At 37.7% G+C, this 22,949-nt stretch overlaps 1 protein-coding gene across 3 annotated transcripts in view; it reads right to left on the bottom strand.

The window, feature by feature from the left end:
• The window catches only part of PLCB1 (phospholipase C beta 1), a 735,221-nt gene that overhangs the window by 692,018 nt on the left and 20,254 nt on the right, over nt 1–22,949 (bottom strand). The window lies entirely within an intron of this gene.

The raw sequence follows: 22,949 nt of genomic DNA, 5'->3' as shown, positions 1-22,949 counted from the left end.
TTGCTCGGATTCTTGAATCTATAGGTTGTGTTTTTTGCCAAATTTGGGACATTTTCAGCCATTATTTCTTCAAATATTCCTCAGCCCAATTCTCCTGGGAGTCTTTTGTAACTCCATTGCTGGAAATCTTAGAAATGTCATTGTTTCACAGGTCCCTGGAGCTCTGTTCAGTTTTTAAAATATATTTTATGTGTTCTGTTGTTCAGATTGAGCACATATTACCACTCTGTCCTCAATTCACTGACACTATCTTCTGTCATTTCTACTCTACCATTGAGACCACCGATTGTGTTCTTTTATTTGGTCATCATATTTCTCAGTTTTACCCTTTAGATGTGGTTCCTTTTTAAAACTTCCGTTTTTTTGCTTCAGTTTTCTATTTTTACATTTGTTTCAAAATAATTTGTTTCTGATTTCTGAAACATTTTTTATGGTGGCTGCTTTAAAATTCTTGTAAGATAAATCCCAAAATCTGATTCATCTTGATGTTGGCATCAGTTGACTAAATTTTCTGACTCAAGCAGTGATCATCTTGCTTCTTGATATATTGGGCAACTTTCAGTTGTATCCTGGACATTTTATTTTTATATTAGAAGACTAAATTCTATTCAAATCTTTCCTTTTAGCTGATAGTCACCCTGGTTTAAGTTTATCATGTGAATTCTGGTCTATTTTATGGGTTGTCGTTCCACTGATGGTTTAATTTTCAGAGCCTTTGCTGTATTATTTTGGTCTGCTTGGTTTATGTGATATGAGAGGAGCTTCCACGGGTCCCTGTATCTGAGGGGCTGAGAGGCTTCTTCAGTCTGATCCTCCAGTGTCTCTTAGTGAGCGAGCAGCATCTTATTTCTACAGAGACAAACAGGCTTCCTAGGCCAAGTGCTTGTTCTAGTGAAATACCTCTTACTGGTACCACCCAGTAGTCCCAGTGTCTCTGGGCAGGAGAGAGGAGTTTCAGGCCCATGAAGAAAAAGGTATCCCAGGCCACGGTGCTTGTTGTCATGGCTTCCTTTTGCTGGTATAACCTGTTCACCTTATAATATACCTCTTGGTAGAGGGAGAAGCTCCAGGCCTGGCCTGGTCAGGAAGAAGAGCATTTACCCTGCCCATGTATGGATAGCCAACATATGGCTAACTGAATTCTCAACTGATCTCCATGCCAGTGATGCTGGGCTCCCCTGGTGACACTGGATGGATTCCTACAAAACCCATGAAAGGAAAGAGCTTTCCTGAGCCACTTCCTGTTGCTAGGTCAGAGGTTGTAAAATGCTGGTCCTGATCACCTTCTTTTATTGGCTGGGGGAAACATAAGATGCCCTGCCCCATGCTGTTTCTCTAGTCCTAATGCCAGAAACCAGTTTGCCTTCCTCTTAGCACCTTTCAGAGTTCTCTGCTGGTTGCCTCTCAAATTATGTTCGGGATGTATAGCTATACTTAGGGAAGAAGAACAAAGAATCATGTCCAGATTCAGTGTCTAATCTGGCCATCTTGTACAGATCAGAAGTCTCAGTGATCCAATCACAACACATCTTTATTCAAAACTTCATAACATCTTTGAATTTCTCACAGAAAAAAGCCAAAGCCCTTATAATGGTTGTAAAAACTTAATGTAATTTACCCTTGCCTTCAGCTATCTCTCTGACCTCACCTCCTACTACTGATCCCAATCCCCATTTACTCTGCTGCAGCCAACCGGCCACTTGGACTGTTTCTCAAACTTTCCCAGAAGTCAAACACCTTTACATTTACCAATTCTTTTGCTTAGAATATTCTTCCTCCAAATAATCACATGGCTTATCCATCACAGCCTTTAAATCTCTGCTCAAAATCAGCTTATCAAAGATGCCTTTCCTGAATACCTATATAAAATAGTTACTACTACTCCCTCTCTGAACTCTTCTCATCACTCTTACGACTCTCAATGGCATACTGTCTTGGTTAGTATGCATTGAGGTAGTTATATATTATCTGTAATATATCTGACACGGAGAGCGCCTAACACTTAGTAGATGCTCAATAAAACTGTGCTGAATAAATGAATGAATCTCAGGGTGCACATTCCTATACGTAGACCCCAACCATCAGTTACTGGGATTACAATGATTACACCAAACTGCTTTGTGGGAAAGGACATACCTGAAAAAACAATGCACTAGAACATATGAGAAGCAACAACAGATGGGACAGTTCCCAGACAAGTGAACACTCAGAGACAGTTTGCTCCCACCAACCAATCCTCAGAAATTGTAAACTAATTAAGTGTTACCCCATAGGTTTATCCGGCTTGCATGAACTTTATAATGAGAAAGTAACCTGCTCTCAGATGAATTTCTGGTACAATAGAAGGATTACAGCTTCTCTCTTTAAAAGACAAAATGTCATCCTCCAGACAGCCTATGCACACAAGTTTCATAAAGGAGACTACAATGAGAAGTAATAATAAACACTTACCTAGTGCTTCCAACATGATAAGCACTGATCTGAACACATTATATTAAGTCGTGTAATCCCTAACACAACCTTAAGGGAGTGCTATTATTATCATTTTTTCACATATATTAAAACTGAGAGGCAGAGAGGTTAAGTCACTTACTCAAAATCGCACAACTCACAAGGCATAGAGCTGAGATACAAACCCAGGCAGATGGGTTTCAGAGTATGTACTTTTAACTACCACCCTATACTACAAAAGAAGTAACCTACATCAGTTCCTCTCCCATACAACAAAAAAAGAACATAATTTATGAGCAAATAAACTGATGAATATATGAGATATTAAATTGAATCTTATTTCCCTCAAGTTTCAATTTGAAGCTGACCGCTTAGGCAACAGTTGTATTTGCACTCAGTTAAATATATAAAATGTATATACATTTTATGTATCTATGTTACATATAAATTACATGTTTACATATTATATATTAAACATGGTATTCTTGAAAGTAGCATATTTCTTATTTATAAAATGTTGTACCATATACTAATGTATTAGGATAAAATCATATCCATTAATAGAGAAGTTAACTTATATTTGCCACATAAATATGAGGTTCTAAACTGTCATAAATAGATGGTCAAGTAATCAAAAGTAAGGCTGTTGCTCTCTCAGAATGGCTGTATTGTTGGCCTATGAGAAACCAACCTGTGTATGGCCATTTTTTGACCTACAATTACAGCCATTTCATATGGCTCAGCCTCAAAGATTCAGGGCTCCTTTTTCATTTCTTCTTAGGCTCAGTCTTTTCTATTCATGGTTTTTATGTTTATATAAAGTCAGAGATTAAAGGTCGCTTTGCTTCTGTGTACCAAGTATATACCCTTTTAATATAGTATGCTTCTTCTAGGTCAAAAAGCAGAAACCAAATAAGGCTCACCACACAGCCTATTTCCTACTGATTTACTGATTTGTTTTCCTAAGAAGTTCCAAGCAATGACACTCTTTTTCCCACCCAGACCTTGCAAATCTAAAAATTTAGATCTGATTTAAAATAAATCTGCAAATCACATTATTTTCTATTCTGATTCTCCCACTTACATTTTGAATGAAACTGATTACTCCAGTTATATTTTCTACTGCTTCCCCCTTCTTACCTCTGGTTTTAAATAGAGTTTATTACATGTAGTCTGTAAATATCAAGTGAAACTACTTTAGGATTTGAAATCATATATTACAAAAAAGAAATACATGCCATTTTCTCCTAGAGTTAGTAAGATTTTTCTATTTGTCCTTATAATGGATTGAATAGTTTATTACTTTGGTAGGCCTCCCCAACTAGAGATCTCAGATACAACAATGAAGAGCACATCATGGGCACTCGAAAATATCCACGGTGGGTACACAGGGATCCAAGAGAACCAAAGCAGAACCTTGACACTGACCAGCAGAAGAGATAAATCAGTGTCCCTTTAATTGAATGCCTCAGGCCATCTTGACTGAGACCCTAATGCCATTCTTTTAATAGAAGAGGCCTTGCTGACACAAAATGAAATCAAACATGGTACCTGTTTTCAAAGGAATTCAGTCTCATTCACTAGGCCCAGCCCAGCATGTGAGCCCTCCAAACTTGTCCAGAACCTTAGTTTTGATGACAAACTATCTTCTCCCCTTCAGCCTTCTATTCCTAAGATTCAATAGGTCAGAAGCAACTGTAGACCTAGGCCACACGCACTATGCACCATGTCCTCTCTGAATTCAGGCACCAAAATCTGTGATCCAAGTTCCTGGGAGTGTGAGTAGACCTACTAACTCTTAGACAGTTGTCAAATCAAGGCATATACCTGCAACTTGGCAGTATTATCTGCAACCTGAGACAATGGCATTCCTGGGGACCCCAATGTTTCAATGAAATTAGGTGGAAAAAGACTCAAAATATGAATAAGTATCTAAATATCTGTCCTAGTTTAGATTCACACAATATACATTCAAATTAACTAGAATTTATCCTAAAAATAGGTAGCAGATATGAAGTACCTACTAGCATGTGTGTTGTGCCAAGTATTTCAGATGTGTTATCTCATTTAATCCTCACGAGATTGCTCTGTAGTATTTCTAGTTTGTAGAAGAGAAAATTAAAGCTTGGGCGAGTTAAAGGTCTCAGAGATACATAGTGTTCGAGGCAGGTTTTGAATCCTGAGAGTTGGAGTTCAGAGTCTATAATCAGATATAAGGTATCTTACAAAAGAACAATTACGGAGGTCATGAACAAATTCCATACAGCACAAAGTGAAAAGATGGCAGTCAGCTGAATTTTTTTAACCTCAGTGGCTCCACACCCAATATACATCAACTAGATAATGTCCTTCCTTCCCCTTCACCACATGCCCCATCGGCTCAGTCAGATATAAATACACTGATGGCTACATCTTCCAAGAGCACACTCAGCTTTAAAAAAAGATGAGCTGAGAGTAAGGACTGATCCATTTCCATGCTTCATTGGCAAAACCCACCAAACTTTTCCTTGGTCAAACTCATATGTTTTTCATCCCAGAAAAAAAATGCATGTTGTGGGCCCTAGCTAGAAGAAGGGGTCTAAAATGATTTCCAATTCTCCACTATAGAACATTTCCCATAACCATTTTTCAGCAGTAAAGAATCCCAAAGTTTAATTTCCATTTTCCAAGTGTTTTTATAAATTTTGAATTATTTCCATTTCCCAAAACAGGATACAAAAAAAAAAAAAAAAGGAAAAAAAAAAGACTTTATCGGGCACAGTAAAATCACTTCCAAATCATTTCAGAAAAAAAGTAGAGCATAACAAAGTGAGAGATTGACAACAACAAACCAGTATCCTCAAAGATGACTTAAGGTTTCCCTCTCTTGTTTCAACTGTTTCCAACCCAGCTCATTCCCCAATATGTCTGAAAACACCATCTGTTTTAAGAGACGTTGCTAGGAGGCTGCTGTCTATGTACCAGGTTAGGATGTGGCTTTACTTCCCTAACCTCACAGGAATCTTCTTCCTTCAGAACACCAATCAGAGACCTCCAAGTCTAGGGTATGGTGAGAGACACCTACCTCACTGCTCTAATATTGGACATACACAATTAACACAATTGTCCAGGCCTGGTACTTCAAATTGCCTTCAGAATATTTCAGAAAGATGAGGAAGCTATCAGTCTGTTCTGTCCCATCACAGAATCATCTAATTTGAAGAAATTACCTTTTTGTATTTAATACAAAACAGCCACAAATTATTCCTTTCTCTGTAACCATGCTTCTTTGCAATGTGACTTTTCAGATCTTGTCATCAATAGGTGGCATGTACTTTTCCACCCTATGAATGTGCTTTGGCATAGAAAATGTGGCAGAAGTGCCAGTATGGCCATTCTGCTTCTAGGACTTTGCAGCTCCACCCTGTCTCAGAACTCTGGCAATGAACTACCAGAACAAACTGGACTCACCTGTTGGAAGATGAGAGACCACATGGGCCAGATACAAATCAGACTAGCCATCCGAGCTGAAGCCTCAGACAGGAGGGCCAGCTATATCAGCAGAGCCATACATCTAAACCACTGGTAACTGCACAAGCCAGAAGGAGCCCAAACGAGAGCAGAAAAATGATCCCCCAGAGCCTGCACCAGATTGTCAATGCAAAGAAGAATGACCTTAAAAAATGGTTGTTGTTTTAAAACATAAGTTTGGGGGTGGTTTGCTACACCACAAAAGCTGACTAATGTTTTTGTTCTATAAATAAGTACATCAAAATGTTAAAGAGGAAAAAGATAAAATGGAAATCCCTTTTAAGAGACAACTCATAATTTAAAAAGAAATGATAAAATATTGCTTTTTCTTTTGTAAAGCAGATTTATTTATACATTTAACTACATCACTATGTAATAATGCAATCTGAACTAAATCACTAGGAGAAAGAAATTACCTTCTTCTTAGAAATGACAATGCACTACAGTAGAAGGAGTGTTGGTTGGATGTGCCTTTTAACCTGGGCTCATTTACCAGATAGCTATGTGGTTGTGGCAGACCCCACTCCCTGACCCTCAATTCTAACAAAGAAAAACAAAAGGATTGCATATAATAAACTTTCAGGCCTGGTCCAATTCCAAATTTTAAAAATTATTTAATTTTTCTCTGAGACATTAGCATTTTTTACCACATTTCCAGTGGGAATAAAAACACCACATTCACCCCTCCAACTAATAGTCTTTGAGTTTCTCCATTATGCCAAGCACTGCCCCAACTCATGAAAATGCAGCACTCAATAAGATAGACAAGCATCTGCCCTAGCGGTGTGCTGGGGCAAGTTTGCAGGCTTGTGAGAGCCAACTGTATGTAGCCTTCACTCTCCAAATCTATGCTCAGTGATGATGTGTCCATATCTGAAAATCTGACACTATAGTGGGAGTATTTATACCATGGAAACTGGTGAATGCTACAAGTTACTTTCCCCACCGGGAGAGCCAGGTGTTAAACATGGACAAGGATAACACTGAACTTGCCTCTCATTGAGTCAACATCCTTTAATAGGGGAGCTAGATATTATATAACTATGTAAAAAACATTGGATTACAACTGTGAGAAGTGTAGTGAAGCAGGGGAAGGGCTAATGCATGGGGAGAAAACATCTGTTCCAAGCAGAGGAAAACTATTGTGATGACTTCAAGCAGAAAGAAATATGTCATGTCTAGGTAACCAGAAGAAGGCTAGTGTGGCTATTGTGGATGAAGCATAAAAGGAAAGGCGTCAATAACTTGGAGGGAAGGTAGAAAAGGAGGTATTAAAGAAGACTTTCAGGGTTCAGGACTGTGCCACTCTGTGAAGGATGGTGGCTTTAATAAGGCATCAGGACCAGGTCAGGGATTAAGAGAGGAAGAGCATGATACCAATCTTGGAAATGTTTGCTTTCTGGTATCTCAGGAACAGGGTATTTGATGATGCTGTGAAATTGGGAGCCAATGTGTCCAGATGGTAAAAGAAGTTATAAGTGCAGGTGAGATTCCACAACTTACAGCCAGTAACGTAGACAGGGAATGTGTGGCTGGAGAGGCAGGAAGGGGTAGGAGAACAAGAAAGTCAAGAAACAGAAGTGTTTCAAGGAAAATGGGGTGATCAGCAATGTAAAATTATGATAAAAATAAGCACCAAGAGAGCTACAGATGGCACATATGTTTTAAAATGTGAAGGTCATTGATGGCTTTAGAAAGAGTAATGGAGGAGTAGTGGGTGCAGAATCCAGGTTGATATGGATTGGAGAGTTGGTGGAAGGTGTGAATCATGGAGAGAGTATAGGCAGGTCTTTGAAGAAGCTTGCTATGAATGAAAGCGAGAAAGCAAGGAATTAGCCAGTGAGGGTCAAAGGGGATATAGGGTTTTCATTTAAGATGGGAGAACCAGGTCATGTTTAATATTGATGTACAGATCTGGTTACAGGGGAAATATTGACAACACAAGAAAGAGACAGGATCAATTTTAGTGTGAAATCATTGAGAAGCTAGGGTCTATGTCAAAGTGGAAAGGATGGCCTGGGAAAGGAAGAGGAAGACAAAAGGAAGCAGCTGAAGATGAAAGTGTGCCATTAGGGCTAGTGGCAGAGAATAGCTGGAGATGCCCTAATGTGTTTTCTCTCTTCTCCAGGGGGCAGAGGTTACATAAACTGCTAAAAGTAAGGCAGCTGGAGATTTAAACGACTGGGAAAGTCTTTAAATGAATGATCTATTGAAAGGTCATTGGATTGGACCTGACAGATCTGGCTTTCCACGTAACCTCTAACCTTAGACAAGATTCACAGCCTTTGTATGTCTCATTCATTTGACACACATCCATTCAGCAATGACTGCATGTTAGCAGTGTACTCAAAATGCCAAAAAAAAAAAAAATGGGGTAAAGTCCCTGAATTCAAGGCCTTCATCATCCACTGGGAAAGGAAAAAGAGTCAGACAGAATCAACATAGCATTAAAGGGCTAAGGTAAAGGAAGTCATAAGGTATTCTAGAAGAACCGAAGAGAAGGTTCCATTCTAAATTGGCAGGGCTAGAAAGAGTCTTCTAGGGCAAAAAAAAAAATCACTCTATTCATAGCCTCAGTTTCCTCAATGTGAAATGAAAAAATATCAATCAACTGAGGAATTCATGTGATACTCTGTCCACATAGGGTACTTTGGTACAATGTCTGCAGCACAACAGTTTATTAATAAATTCAACTTCCCTTCCCTAGAAATTATTGTGGTACCATCAAGGCTATTAGGTTAATATACAAAATTGCCAAAAACTGATATTCTTTGTACAGTTTTCAATTATCCCCACGTTTCTCAAGATATTCTCTCCTCATAATGACTAGAAGCCACTAAAATTATCCTTGATATGCTAAAGCCCAGATTAGAAAACTATACAAAAATAACACTAATGACTTGTACAGGGAATGATGGCCACTAACAGAGTTAACAAATTCCATTCCCGCTTTTATTTCTCTTTCAAGTTTATGGGCCAGATGTAGCAGGATCCTTAACATGAGTCCCTACCTTTCTTCAAATAATGATTGTCCAATAGGTCAGTCAGTAATTCTAACTGCAAAGGGACAAACACTCTATCTTAAACGGGCATAGACTATGAAGGAGACTGATTCGTTCATGGAATTAAAATGGACTGATCTGGCATCAAAAATGACACCACACTAGGGACTTGGTTCTTCACTGGTTTGTCTTCTGCAAGCTGGCTTCCCCTTTGGGCTCCAAAGTAGCATCTGAGCTACGTCAGTATCTTCTTTCATGGGAACAAGACAACAAAAGTGAGTCTGGATATGAAATCCTTACAGCATATAATCCAGAAAAAGAAGGAAAATTTCCTTCTCCACAAATTCAAGGAAGCTTCTTGCAAGAAACTTTGCAATGACTCTGAAGAGCCATTCCTGATCCAAGTTCTGTGCAGCCATGTCCAATAACATATTCTGCAATGATGGAAACTGCACCTGGATACAGGTAGCAAGTGAGCACCTGAAAGGTGGGTAGTGGGATTGAGAAACTGAATTTTTAATTTATTAAAACAACTGTAAACAGTGACACGAGTCTAGAAGCTACAGTATGAGACAGCACAGCTTCTGTGGTGAGAGAAGGGTGAACTACACTGTTTGGCTAAACCACTCAATGCTCACTGCCTTGATCTGGGGGTAAAGTTAATCCCATTCATTCGACAAAGGGAAGTCATTCTGCCTGGTGTCACAGAATCCACCAATCTTATTTTCCCTAGATTAATGGCCCAATTCAACATGAAAATCCTTTGCCAACGACTTGAATTTATAAATCTTACCTATCACAATGCCATCTGAAAGTCACTTTGGAATAATAGCCGTTTAAGGCAGAGAGGAACCTCCAGGGCTCCCACACTTCAGGTCCATATTTCACAGAGAAGAACGGGGATTGGAGCATAATTGCTTTTCTTATGGCCATTATAAGCGGGACCTGGATACACTGACCTTCAGCCATTTATCAACTGTAAATCTAGTCTTTATGCCACAGCACTCCAATAGGTCCACTGTGAGATAATTAACCTCATTCCATATAAAGTTTTGCCATCATTAGCTTTTGAAGCTTCCAGTACAGGATGTTACCATAGAGGCCAAATATTTACATTCAAATGTCTAAATGAGCCTAAAAGGCCATGTAAATTGGGTAGGCTAGCCTGGTGGGGACTGTGGCAGACTGCAGACCACACGCCTTGTATAAAGCAGGCAGCTGCTATACTGCCCCAGCTAAATGTGGCCATGGAGGTATGTTAACGGGTATTGCCAGGCCTTCTAGTTTTTTTAGAAATCCAGATCTGTACATGAACCTGCAGATTTTTAAATGCTGGCAACTCGCTTTGATGTATTTAATTCTTTGCACAGGCCAACCAAGAACTGTTTGTGAATGGATGCAGGCTCTACTTTGCACACTGTGATATAGTTTTTAAGTCTGACTTACCAGAAATTAAAGCTACCGGAGTGGCTACTGCTGGTGGTGCCCATGTGTTTTCATGAATGCCAATGGACAACTTACAACTGCATCTGTGTCAGAGGGATTCCTCAAAGCCTGGGGCCTGCTGGCCTGGAAACTCCTCAGTTTCTAGGAGAGGCTGGCAGAAAAGCTGAGACGATAACCCCTGAGACAGCTGTCCCCAATCACTGATTAGTAGGAACTGGTGGGTAAATACCACTGCTCCCTCTCCTCTCTGCACGATCTCCCTGAGCTCTTCAATGGAGTGGGTTTTCACCTGTCCACTGTGGTAACTGACTTGATCACTCACCCTTTAATGGCTATCTTCCCTTGCTATCTCACTTCCCCACTGCCCTGCCCACGTTTTCTGGGGTCACCTCCCAAATAAACCACTTGAGCTTCAATCCTTTTCTGGCAGTCAACTGTTGGAAAAACTCGACCTACAAACACCAGAAACCTGAAATTATTTCGAAATTTTGTTGTGTTTTTGATTTTTTCCCTCTAGTTATGAACTACGTCAGGGCTAAAATCTATGAAAAAGTCATCTTAGTATCTAAGAAGGCATATACTCTGATATGCTAAATATCTCAATATTCACAATGTAATGCTGAAACTTCTGTCCTCTTGCATAATGAAGCCATGCTATAAGACCAAATGTTCATCTAAAAATAGAATCCCATTATGTATACCAGCATAGTCATTAGTTTCTTAACATAGCATCTAGTTCTTGCCCATAAAACTTTTCACTGAAGCATTCATTTCACACAGGTGCATTGTTTGCCATGATGTAATATAATTTCCAGACCACAGTCTCTAAGTAAGTGGGGAGTTTTGCACAATGCCAGAGAGAAATCTCATGAAAAATCATTACCACTATCCCCATTCCCTATAGAAGACAGATTAAAAACCAAACATTCAAACAGAAGAAATGTGAATTTTATTACTCTGAAATGTATCATGTAGAGGTGATGAAAGGCAAGCTTCCTATCACATCTGGCATGATCTGGCTCTCTCTAGTTTGCCTGGGTGAGTATCTCAATTAAGAAAGGATTCCTACAAATTGATAAGAAATGACATACCACTGCAATTTAATGAGATAATATCTGCCTTTGTATCCATAAATGAAAATTTAGATATGAAATAATTATACAGGGTCATTCTTTAAACCACATTCACTTATTCAAAGGTGCAGCTAATTTAATTAAGTATGGAATTTACATAGAACTGTGATCTAAACAAGGGTCTCAAAAACACAAAGATAAGGTTAATGAACAGGGCTTGAATTTTGAGGACATGTTTGGTAAGAATAAAACAACCAGCTAATTCTTGGAAAATTCAGGGAATGGAAAGTTAAAAAATTTTTAATTGACAAACTATAATAAAAAATCGATTTTAATTCAAACTTATATATTGAGACTCATTCTAAAAAATGCTAGTAATTTCTTGCCTTACTAAGTACAGTATAAGGAATACTATCCAGTTATAGTCAAATAATTCAGAAGCTTGTAGGGCCTGTAGTTGCTCATGTGGAATATTACTTCTGAGTAGAAAGTAGGCCACACCACAGGCAGGAAAGGCAAAGAGAGCACATCCTTTCAGGAAGTTTACTGAATTAATTTGTAAGGTCAGCTTGCTTTCTATCCGTGTTCACCTTGGCTGTACATTAGAATCAAATGAGGAGCTTTCAAAAAAAAGTCTAATGTTCTGACCACACCCCAGACCAATTAAGTCAGATTCTCTGGGGGCAGGAAGCCCAGGCAGCAGCATCCTCTGAGGCTCCCCATGTGATTTCAGTGTGCAGCCTAACTTGACAATACCTTCTTCACACAGTTTGTCTCTTCGTAGCAAATGTACTAGGCCTACTGAGGTTTCTTTTTCAAACAAATCTAAAGAAACAGTTCTGCAGGTAAACTTAACTGTACATATTAAACGTGTTCTGATTCTTTAAACAGCAAAAAGTTAAGAGCCAGTATATAAAGCCAGACTGTGCTGCCACTATTTTTTCTATTCTTGACTCTGCCATTAACCAACTGTATGACCAGAGGTCATGACTTAACTTCTGTGTACAGTTCAGATTACTCACACTTAAATGTAGATAATCATAGCACTGTCCTTCATAGGATTATGGAAATCATAAAATTGCTTATGTCTGTACACACATACCATATATATATCTGTACACATACATGCACTATGTAGGTAGACATGTAGCACAGCACATAGACACACTATGTATATATGTAGCATATATGCACAATATACATACTATTATAGACTACATATAGATGCTACAAGTTTATTATGTAGTTTATTATGTAGCAATAATAAAAGCCACCACAAAGCATATATATGTAGTTAAGTACATCTATGCTACATATACTATATAAATACACATATAAAATATGTATATGCCATAAATATACAGACTATATATGTATTTGAATTGTGCCTGGCATACATAAAACAGCATATATGTGTCTGCTGTTGGTGGTGCTAAGGATAACAATGGTAATAATAACAACAATGAAAATTATGTGTAAAGTGAATTAGTGAATATTAAATACTTTCCTAGATTTGAGAAACTTATTTATAATAGATGCCAACTTCCTAATAAATCAGTTGTTCAAAGTTTCCATTTTTGCCTTTTAAATTACTTAAATTTAAAATATTTTTAAATGGAAGAAAGTAATTGTGTTGTTTAGTATTTTGTGTGCGTGTGATAAATGTTTAAATAACGCAACTATCAATCTAAATTTATTTTACCAAAAGACAAAAAGAGGCTTGTCTTGCTGAGTAAATACAGAAAGAGCTTGACAAGTGATAGGTTTGGCTATGTCCCTACCAAATCTCATCTTGAATTTCCCCGTGTCGTAGGAGGGATCTAGTGGTAGGTAATGGAATCATGGGGCAGGTCTTTCCTGAGCTGTTCTTGTGATAGTGAGTAAGTCTCTTGAGATCTAATGGTTTTAAAAATGGGAATTTCCCTGCAGAAGCCCTTTTCCCTTGCCTGATGTCATGTGAGACCTGCCTTTCACCTTATACCTTAACTGCGAGGCCTCCCCAGCCGTGTGGAACTGTAAGTCTATTAAACCTCTTTCTTTTGTAAATTGTCCAGTCTTGGGTATGTCTTTATCAGTGGTGTGAAAACAGACTAATACAGTAAATTGGGACCAGTAGAGTGGTTTTGCTAAAAAGACACCCCAAAAAAATGAGGAAACGACTTTGGAACTGCGTAACAGGCAGAGATTGAAACAGTTTCGAGGGCTCAGAAGAAGACAGGAAAATGTGGAAAAGTTTGGAACTTCCTAGAGTTGAATGGCTTTGACAAAAATGCTGATAGTGATACAAACAATAAGGTCCAGGCGGAGGTGGTCTCAGATCGAGATGAGAAACTCATTGGGAAATGGAGCAAAAGTGACTCTTGTTATGTTTTTAGCAAAGATACTGGCAGCATTTTGTCCCCGCCCTAAAGATTTGTGGAACTTTGAATTAGAGAGAACCTCTGCTAGGGTGGTACAGAAGAGAAATGTGGGGTTGGAGCCCCCACACAGTCTCAACTGGGGAACTGCCTAGTGTAGCTGTGAGAAGCGGGCCACCATCCTCCAGACCCCAGAATGGTAGATCCACCTACAACTTGCACCATGCCCCTGGAAAAGCCACACTCAATGCCAGCCCATGAAAGCAGCCACGAGGGGGGCTGTACCCTGCAAAGCCACAGAGGCAGAGCTGCCCAAGGCTGTGGGAGCCCACCTCTTGCATCAGTGTGACCTGGATGTGAGACATGGAGTCAAAGGAGATCATTTTGGAGCTTTAAGATTTGACTACCCTGCTGGATTTTGGACTTGCATGGGGACTGTGGCCCCTTTGTTTTGGCCAATTCCTGTCATTTCGAATGGGTCTTTTTACCCAATAACTATACCTCCATTGTATCTAGAAAATAACTAGCTTTTGATATTATGGGCTCATAGGCAGAAGGGAATTGCCTTGTCTCAGATGAGATTTTGGATTGTGTACTTTTGAGTTAATGCTGAAATGAGTTAAGACTTTTGGAAAGGCATGATTGATTATGAAATATCAGGACATGAGATTTGGGAGGGGTCAGGGGCAGAATGATATGGTTTGGCTGTGTCTCTACCCAAATCTCACCTTGAATTCCCATGTGTTGTGGGAGGGACCTGGCAGGAGGTAATGAAATCATGGGGGTGGGTTTCTCATGCTGTTCTTGTTACAGTGAATAAGTGCTATGAGATCTATTGGTTTTAAAAATGGGGGTTTCCCTGAACAAGCCCTCTGCTCTTGTCTGCAACCATGTGAGACAAGTCTTTCACTGGATACCATTATTGTGAGGCCTCCCTGGACACATGGAACTGTAAGTCCAGAAAACGTGTTTCTTTTGTAAATTGCCCACTCTCAGCTATCTCTTACTACATTGTGAAAATGGACTAATTCAACAATGTCTCCATCAGTACCATCAAAGAATCTTGAATTTTCAAAAAAAAAAATGAACTACAGAACAAACAAAAATGCCTACTCTACCTACAACATTTGTAATTCAAACAAAAGAGCATGGCATTATATCAATACCACATACCTGGGGATTCTATTTGCAACAAAGGCAAAGGAATTTTCTCCATAACAGAAAGTAAAATTATGAACAATATGCAGAATGTATTTCCTTCACATATTCTTCCAATCCAATGTCTTGAACCATTTTTTGGTATCAAAAAAATGCAAATATTCCATTATTATAGCCTCATAGCATGGAAAATATCCAATTTAATTTATCCTAAAATAGTGGGAAGAGCAAAATATATGCAACTTATAAAACTGAGGCATACTTTTGTAATTAAATTATATTAGTAGTAATGAATTTTTATAGTATTAGGCGTTTCTAAACTCTGGTTACAATGTATTAAAATAAGCATTGCTGTTGTTATTCACATAATGAAGTATGGTGATAGTGACATAAAAATCATATTAATGCATTTACACCCTGAAAATGATTCCGAAGAAACTGCAATGAAGCCATCTCAAAATGACTAGCCTAATTTAAAAACATACTTTAAGAGGCTACACTTCAATTAGAAATTCTACCAGAAAATCCTGAATCACAACTTCTAAGAAGAACTCGTAAATGATTCCATTCTAATAACATTTATTCTCAGTTGTGTCTACATAAGCTAAGGAATCACAGCATGTCTATTCTACACTAGCTAGAGTTCACTGGTGCAAAATCTTCAGGGGTCACAGAAGTGAAAAGAAGGTAATGTTAAGAAAAATGGAAAAACTTAACCTGGAAGTTTATATGGTGAGGATAGATCTGTTCCTCAGCAATCTGAACCTTGGCTTAGTGGCTAAACTATGCTCAAAAACACTAAAGGTTTAATCTCTAAGGTTTTAGTCCGTAGGGAGGAAGAGGAGTGGCCTGACATCCATGTGGTTGTCACTACTCTAAAGTGATTATCTTAGGAAAAAGGCACAGGCAACCATGATTGTGTCCAATTCTTCCTGTGAATAGTATCATTGTCTCCTATCAACGTCCTTTAAATAATCTTAAAAGTTGCTCCATAAGATGCTTCAAATTCCCAAGGGTCCAAGAAACTTTCACTGATGATGGAGTATTTATTTGCAAATTATCCTCAGAGGGAAAGTCTTTTAAACAATAAATGCCTTCTTTTGCCTTGCATGGCTGTGTTCCCAAAACATTATGAAATACATAAATAAACAAACATCTTATTTGCCCAAACAGACCTAAGCTTCAATGTTTCAGATCAAAAGACCACAGCAGAGTCTAAACAGAAAACAAATCAATGTTGCCTTGAAGAAGAAAAAAGGAATAAAAACATATACATAAATAAATGGTCACTTGGTTTTCAAAAGAGCACATTTTTGTGGTCCCTAATAGTTATGGACAGTTGTTTGGTCAGAGATGAATTGTTTATTATGTAGCAATAATAAAAGCCACCACAAAGGATGGAGAGTTTACAAAGTAGCAGGTATTATGCAAAGTCATTCATGTTACACTTTGAATGTTCACAACAACTCTAAGAGAGTAATACCCATCTTATAGATAATGAAACCAAGGCTTTGACTGTTAAAGAGATTCACTGAGGGTGACTCATTAAATACATAGCAGAGCCAGACTGTGACAATTCACATCTGTCACCTCTTCAAAGCTAGTTTCTTCAACCAGCTTTGGGCTTCCCAAATAAGAACTGTTTTAGGAAAACCAGTCTTGGCTTCAAACAAAAGTGTTCACCTAATATGTTCCAATGCCTCTTAACCAAGGAATCCTTTTAAAACACTTCATTCGGGGGCATCTATATTAAGTTGTTTAGCACTATGCATCCACATTAAATAGTTGCTAGATTAGGATTCTAATAAAAGTGGTTTATTTTAGAGGTGGTTTTAGAACACAGTCAGGAGGGGAGAAGTGAGACAGGAAGGGGAGGAAGCCCATAAGGGGAACATTTTCAAGTTAGTTACCACTGTGGGTAACTGGGCTTAATCCAACTAGAGAGTTCAGGGATATAATATAAAGCATGCACCTTTAAGTTATCCCACCCAAGAGGTGAGGGAGCTGTGGTATTTATCCACTGAATCCCATTGGTCAGGGTGAGTGTGAATTGCCAGGAACTTCTGGGCAGCTGTATGGGTGGCAACATGAGTTTTAGTAGCCAGAAAAAGCAAAAGAACACAGGCACTGGCCAGCCATTGGAGCCCAGTTTGTGTTCTCAGGAATGATGAGGAAGAGGGTATGGATATAGCACTGTGTGTATTCTAGCTATTAATATCATCAATGCTGGTGAAGGAAATTCAGAAAAAGTGAAGGAAAAGACTTAGTCCCTTGATGCTGCTCCTTAGTCAACAATGACTGACACACTGCTCCAGGCCAAGGAACAGTCCCAGCCCTCACAAAGCAATCCTCGCATGAATTTTGCTGTTTTTTTTTTTTTTTTAGAGATAATGTCTGTTAAAATGAATAGCATTTATCTTCTAAATTTATAAGTACATCATTGCATTTAATCACTCAGTGGACTCTTAAATGACCTATCCCATTTACCATACACAAGAAGGATCAAGGTTGATGTTTTTGGGACACCCTAGAGAATATATCCCAAAGAGAAAGCTTTACTGCTAAAAATCATTAATGAAATGTGTGGTGTCCAGTAGTCTTTTATGGAAGCCAAACTATTTTTAATAGGAAATCACTCGATTTTCTTATTTTTTAATAGGAAATCACTAGATTTTCTTGTTGACATTTATGATGCATCATCCAAAATATTTTTGAACTCTGGACTCATGCTGAAAAATGTTACTGTGACTTACATAAATATTCAACTTTTAAAATTTGCTTTTGAACTCTGTAGAAATTTAAGGTTTTCATAAGAGAAGGCTGTCTATGGCTACCATTAATGGAAACTGAATCATCACTCTGTATAAACATCCAGAATGGTGTCTCATGCAAATTGACAAGCCAGAACAAAATGGCAGATGGCATGGATGGTAGAACCAATCTTTCTTGTCCTAAGTCACTAGAAATGACTAAATATTCAGGTATAAATTTAAATCTATAACAGGATTATGGATAAACAAAAAGAGTTACATGTGTTGAACAAGAAAGTATGAAAAGCAGAAAATAAATGAGATAAAAATGAAGTAGGAGATCAGAACCCAGCAATCCACAGGTATTAAAATATAACAGATCTTTGGGGCATCCAAACAAGGTGGTGAAAGTGTCAGCACTATGAGTGATGTGAAGAAACCGAAGTTAGCGATCTACCTCACACCAGTCCTCATCATATATTATATATGCGTTAAAAACCTAGATTAATAATGGTGATGAGAAAAGGAATCAGAAATATCTTAAATAAATCAAAAAGTGGGGAGGTAGTCAAAATGTAACTACATCAAAATTTAAAGCTTCAAGTCATCTTTTGTTACCCACATATTAAATGTTAAGCAAGTCAAAGATAAACCACAGACAGGAAGAATGTATTTGCAACATTTATAACAGATAAAGGAATACCTCTAGAACACACAGAGAACTGTCAAAACAAGGGCAAGAGATATAAATAGGCAATCCATGTAAGGAAGAACTGAAATAGCCAATAAGTATATGATAATATATACAGTTTGCTAGCAAATCAGGCAATTGGAGATTAAAACAAGGCAATATAACATTTGCATCAGTTTGGCAAAAATTAAAGTATTTCCTATTACTTTTGGTTGGGTTGAAGAACACAGTTCCACTCAAGTAAGACTTGTGGGGTTATAAAATGGTAGAGCCATTAACTGAAATTTAGGATAGGTATAGATAGCCTTGAATCAGCAATCGCACCTCTGAGCATTTATCTTAGGGAACCCCTGACCCATATTCCCAGAGAGGGCTACACAGAGCTGACTATTACTCCATATTACAGGATTCTTTGTAAGTCCAAATTAGAAACAAATGCCAAAATCCATCAATGAGAACTTCTGTATTCTTAAAGAAAATTTGGTAATCAATTCTTTAACATATGATAGAGCAATTTAAAGGAATGAGATAGATACACATGTACTAGCATGAAAAATTCCCTAAGATAGAACAATTTAACAGAACGAGATAGACACACATGCTAACTTGAAAAGTTCTCTAAGACACACTGCAAAGTGAAAAGGAAATTGTGGAATAGTTAAAATAATATGATGTGACTTAGTATAAAAATGAACATAAGCAAAACAAAATGACATATTTCCATAGTTATGTATGCACAAATTTATTTAAAAGAGACCTAGAAAGAAATCATGAAGCTATTCCTATTAGTTGACTCTGGATAGAAACTAGGATTGGAGTCGGGAGAGCGCAGTTTAAAGATTGGGATCCACGGGAGATTCCAGTTTAAAGAAGTTATACTGCTTTACTCTTTTACAGATAAAAGGATATTTGCATATTATCCACAATATTAAAAATAAATAAAATTTATAACAAAAAAAGAAAGTCATAGGAGTTCTTCATGTAAACCGTGTGTTTTTCCTCCCCTTCCATTTTAAATTTAATGATGTGTTCCTCCTCCCTTCCCCTAAGCTCCAGTTTTATGAAGACAAGGATGGGTTTACTGAACTATATTGAACTTCTTGGATCTGAACTAGCAGCGACTAGTTTTATTTTTACACCAACCTTGGCACAGAAGCAGGGCATCAAGTTCCAAGGTGACAGTCTAATTTATTTTATATTCTAGCAGAATAGATGTTGGTTAGCTTTTTAACATTGACCCTTTTTTCTTCTTTAGCCTTTCTTTCAAAACCAGTGGAGCAGATTCTTATAGTTCACATGGTTTTCACAGCTAATACTTCCTGTGTTGGTTCCTAGTGTGCACATGGCATAGATCCAAAGAAAAGTTACAGCCTAATGCAGGCAGCCTCTCAAGTACTCAGGCTGTGCAGGACTCCCTTCTTACCCATGACTTACAAATAAACGCATCCTCTTCACATCACCTACACTACACAAGAAAACTGCTCTGCTTAAAATAGTCATATTCACAAACTCATTTTTGCTAATTTTATTCAATAAGATTTACAGAGCCAACGATGCAGTGAAGAGAATTATCAAAAAGTCCAGAGCTGGTACAAAGCATGAACATTGATCCCTAAAAATAATATTCATATTTATCTGTTTCCACCAACTCCAATCATTCTATCAGTGTTTCACTAAAGCACATTTCTGTTACCTAAAAATGACTTGCTAGCTTTAGTTTTTAATTCCTGAGTCCATCGTCTGTGCTGTCTTCTTTGTTACCTAACATTTCTATGGCGACAAATCAAAGGAGGGGTTTGGAAGGCATCATGTCATTTTCTACAAAGGGGAAAGCCATTGGCTTGAAATAAGTGGCTCTGATAACAAAATCTGATGTAGCCACAACAAGAGGAGGACATGCATAGAACACCATACAGTGTGACCATTTACCTTCAATGCTATAAAAAAGAAAAAGCATTAAATCCTTTTTAAAGTCTTGTTAAATCCTTTTTGCTAGGAATTTCTGCTCACCTCTGAGCAGACTAGACCTCAGATGATTGCTAATCCAAGTGCTTTGGTACAAGCTTCATGGACCAAAAAGGGAATATATTGGGAATAATCCCAAAGGGAGAAGAGAGGCATATTACAATAAATACCAATGCAAGCTTCTGAACCAAAGGAAAACACAGTGTATAAAATCAAGGGATAAACTTCAAGGTATCACATTTCTTTTTTTCTGAGAGATTATCTCTATGGTGGTACATGTGGCAGATTCCTAAAACAAACTGCCACATAAAAAATATTTTAAAGAAAGTGGTCCTCTAAGTAGCATCATGATTGTGTCATTCATCCATGTACCTTCAAATGATCTTATGCAAAAATACCCACTAAAGGCTTGGCGTGCCATCCTTTATTTGCACGCCCCATTTCTTCTAGCACACATTTACTCTAATTCATCACTTACAGTTGTCCATCTCCTAAAGTGGATGAATCACTCGTTCTGGTTCCAGGACTGGGCTTAAAGCCAGAAAGAAAACGACAAACTTGAAAGAACGGTAAGTTTATTTTTTTTCTTAAATCCTCTCATCTTTTGGATTCTAAGATATATGATCACTGACTAGGAAATAAGCCTCCAAATTCTGATAAATGACTGAGAGATGACTTCGGTATTTAGAAAGTAAAAAGTAAAATTTACTATTTCTATCTCTTGGCTAGAACTGTAAGAGTAATATCCATGAAAAGAAAAGTAATAAAGTGATAAAAGGAATTGCTACCACATTATCTGTTTCAGTTGGTCACAAACAGCATTACAACCAAGATTAAAAAGTTTGCATAAAAAATGAAAACAAATTTTCCTACATTTGAAAATAAGCATGGGTCAAAATACTGGGTTCACAATAGAGATACAACAAAGAACCTTTGGTCCTAAACCCTTTTCTTTATTAAGAAAATAAATATTGATGATTGGTCTAGAGGGGAGCTTAACTGAGTTGCAATGAATTATTTAAAATCCCAGAATATCTTCTGTTGCTTTTATAGAAGCTTGATCTACAAGTTGAAAAATCAGACTGACAGTTTGGTCTCTTGTACAAAAACCCAACCTTTATAAATGCTCTAGGCATTTCATGAATATAGTTTCAACAGTTCTAAAAATATCCTTTAGGAGAAGAAAAAAAAAAAAACAAAAAACAACCTCTTGCAAGTCATTGTTTTACACATAACAGCAGGAAACCAAATAGAATGTCTAAGCTAAAGCAATTAACACACCCAGTAATAAATGTGAGCATGAAGTAGAAAATCTTACTCAAATACAATTTTTGACATTAGCATAGGGTCTATGGTTTACCCCCACTTCTACAGCCACACATGGTTCCAGGGCACACAGATTTAGCATCTAACTCCAGGACAAGACTGAAATTTGCCTTTTGAATGATGTATAAACAGGCTGATTCAGGAGTGGCCCTGGGACCAGAGTTTACCATCTAGCATGCTAAGAACTCCAAGGATCCACATGGTCCCCACCATGCCGTCGCACAGGGCCATTTCCACCACCTTCCTCACAGGTATAGTTGAGCTTGCCCCAGAGACAGAAGGCAAAGCTGACAGACAACTCCAGGAACTTTGGATATAAGAAACTAATGTGGAAATTTGAAAGAGCTAACAATTTGTTCCTCCATCAGTAACTATGGAGGTTCCAGCTATTTTAATGGTATACTATCACTATTCTGTTGTTTTCAATATGTATTTAGCATTCTTAGTAATCCCTATCTCTTTTCTCCAAATATCCAAACTTAGAGAACAAAAACATTCTATATTCTGTGGCCTCTGAGGTTCAAGTATAGGACTGTGGCAATGATGTCTGAAATAATAACCACTTTCCATAAGTGTTCTGGTCTAACTGCCTATTAAACTCCAAATAAATCTTATGATCGGCAGACATTCTACTTTTTAATAATTCAGTACAGAATCATCAATTGGTTTCATAATAAATGAGATACTAAATTCATGGTATTGTGGGCAGAAAGCTAATTTAGTAAGCAATTCCTGACAACTGCAGTAATAGGCTAAAGGAATTTTATTCTTGATTTTCTGACATGAACAAATTATCAAGGCCAAATTCCTGCAGGATTCTGAGAGAGTCCTTAATGAACAGCACAGGGGAAAAGAGAAAGAAAGAAAAGCCAAGTGTATGGCTATTGGGGTCAAAGTTATTTTCTCATCATTTTTCTGCATCCTTTATGGGTGGGGACTTAAATCAGTAACACTGGCTAATTATGTTCTACACAAAATGTAATTCAAATTTCCCTTTTCTTATACTAACACATAATTATAAGCAGAACTAAAAAATACCAATTGTTCTAGAATTTAGCAAATCTAATATTTCAAACTAGTGACTTTGAAAAGTCCTAAATCCTAAGAATACCTTAGATATTCTTTAAAAAAACTGCAAAAGATCTGTGAAATGGATGTACTTCTATCGATAAGATACATAAATACTTTTCAAAGCAGTAAATGATTGAAAAATGTAAGAA

Source organism: Callithrix jacchus, chromosome 5 (assembly GCF_049354715.1).
Source record: "Callithrix jacchus isolate 240 chromosome 5, calJac240_pri, whole genome shotgun sequence".
NCBI classification, from domain to species: domain Eukaryota; kingdom Metazoa; phylum Chordata; class Mammalia; order Primates; family Cebidae; genus Callithrix; species Callithrix jacchus.
The sequence above is the reverse complement of the archived record's forward strand: the minus strand, read 5'-3'. Positions and strand labels throughout refer to the sequence as shown.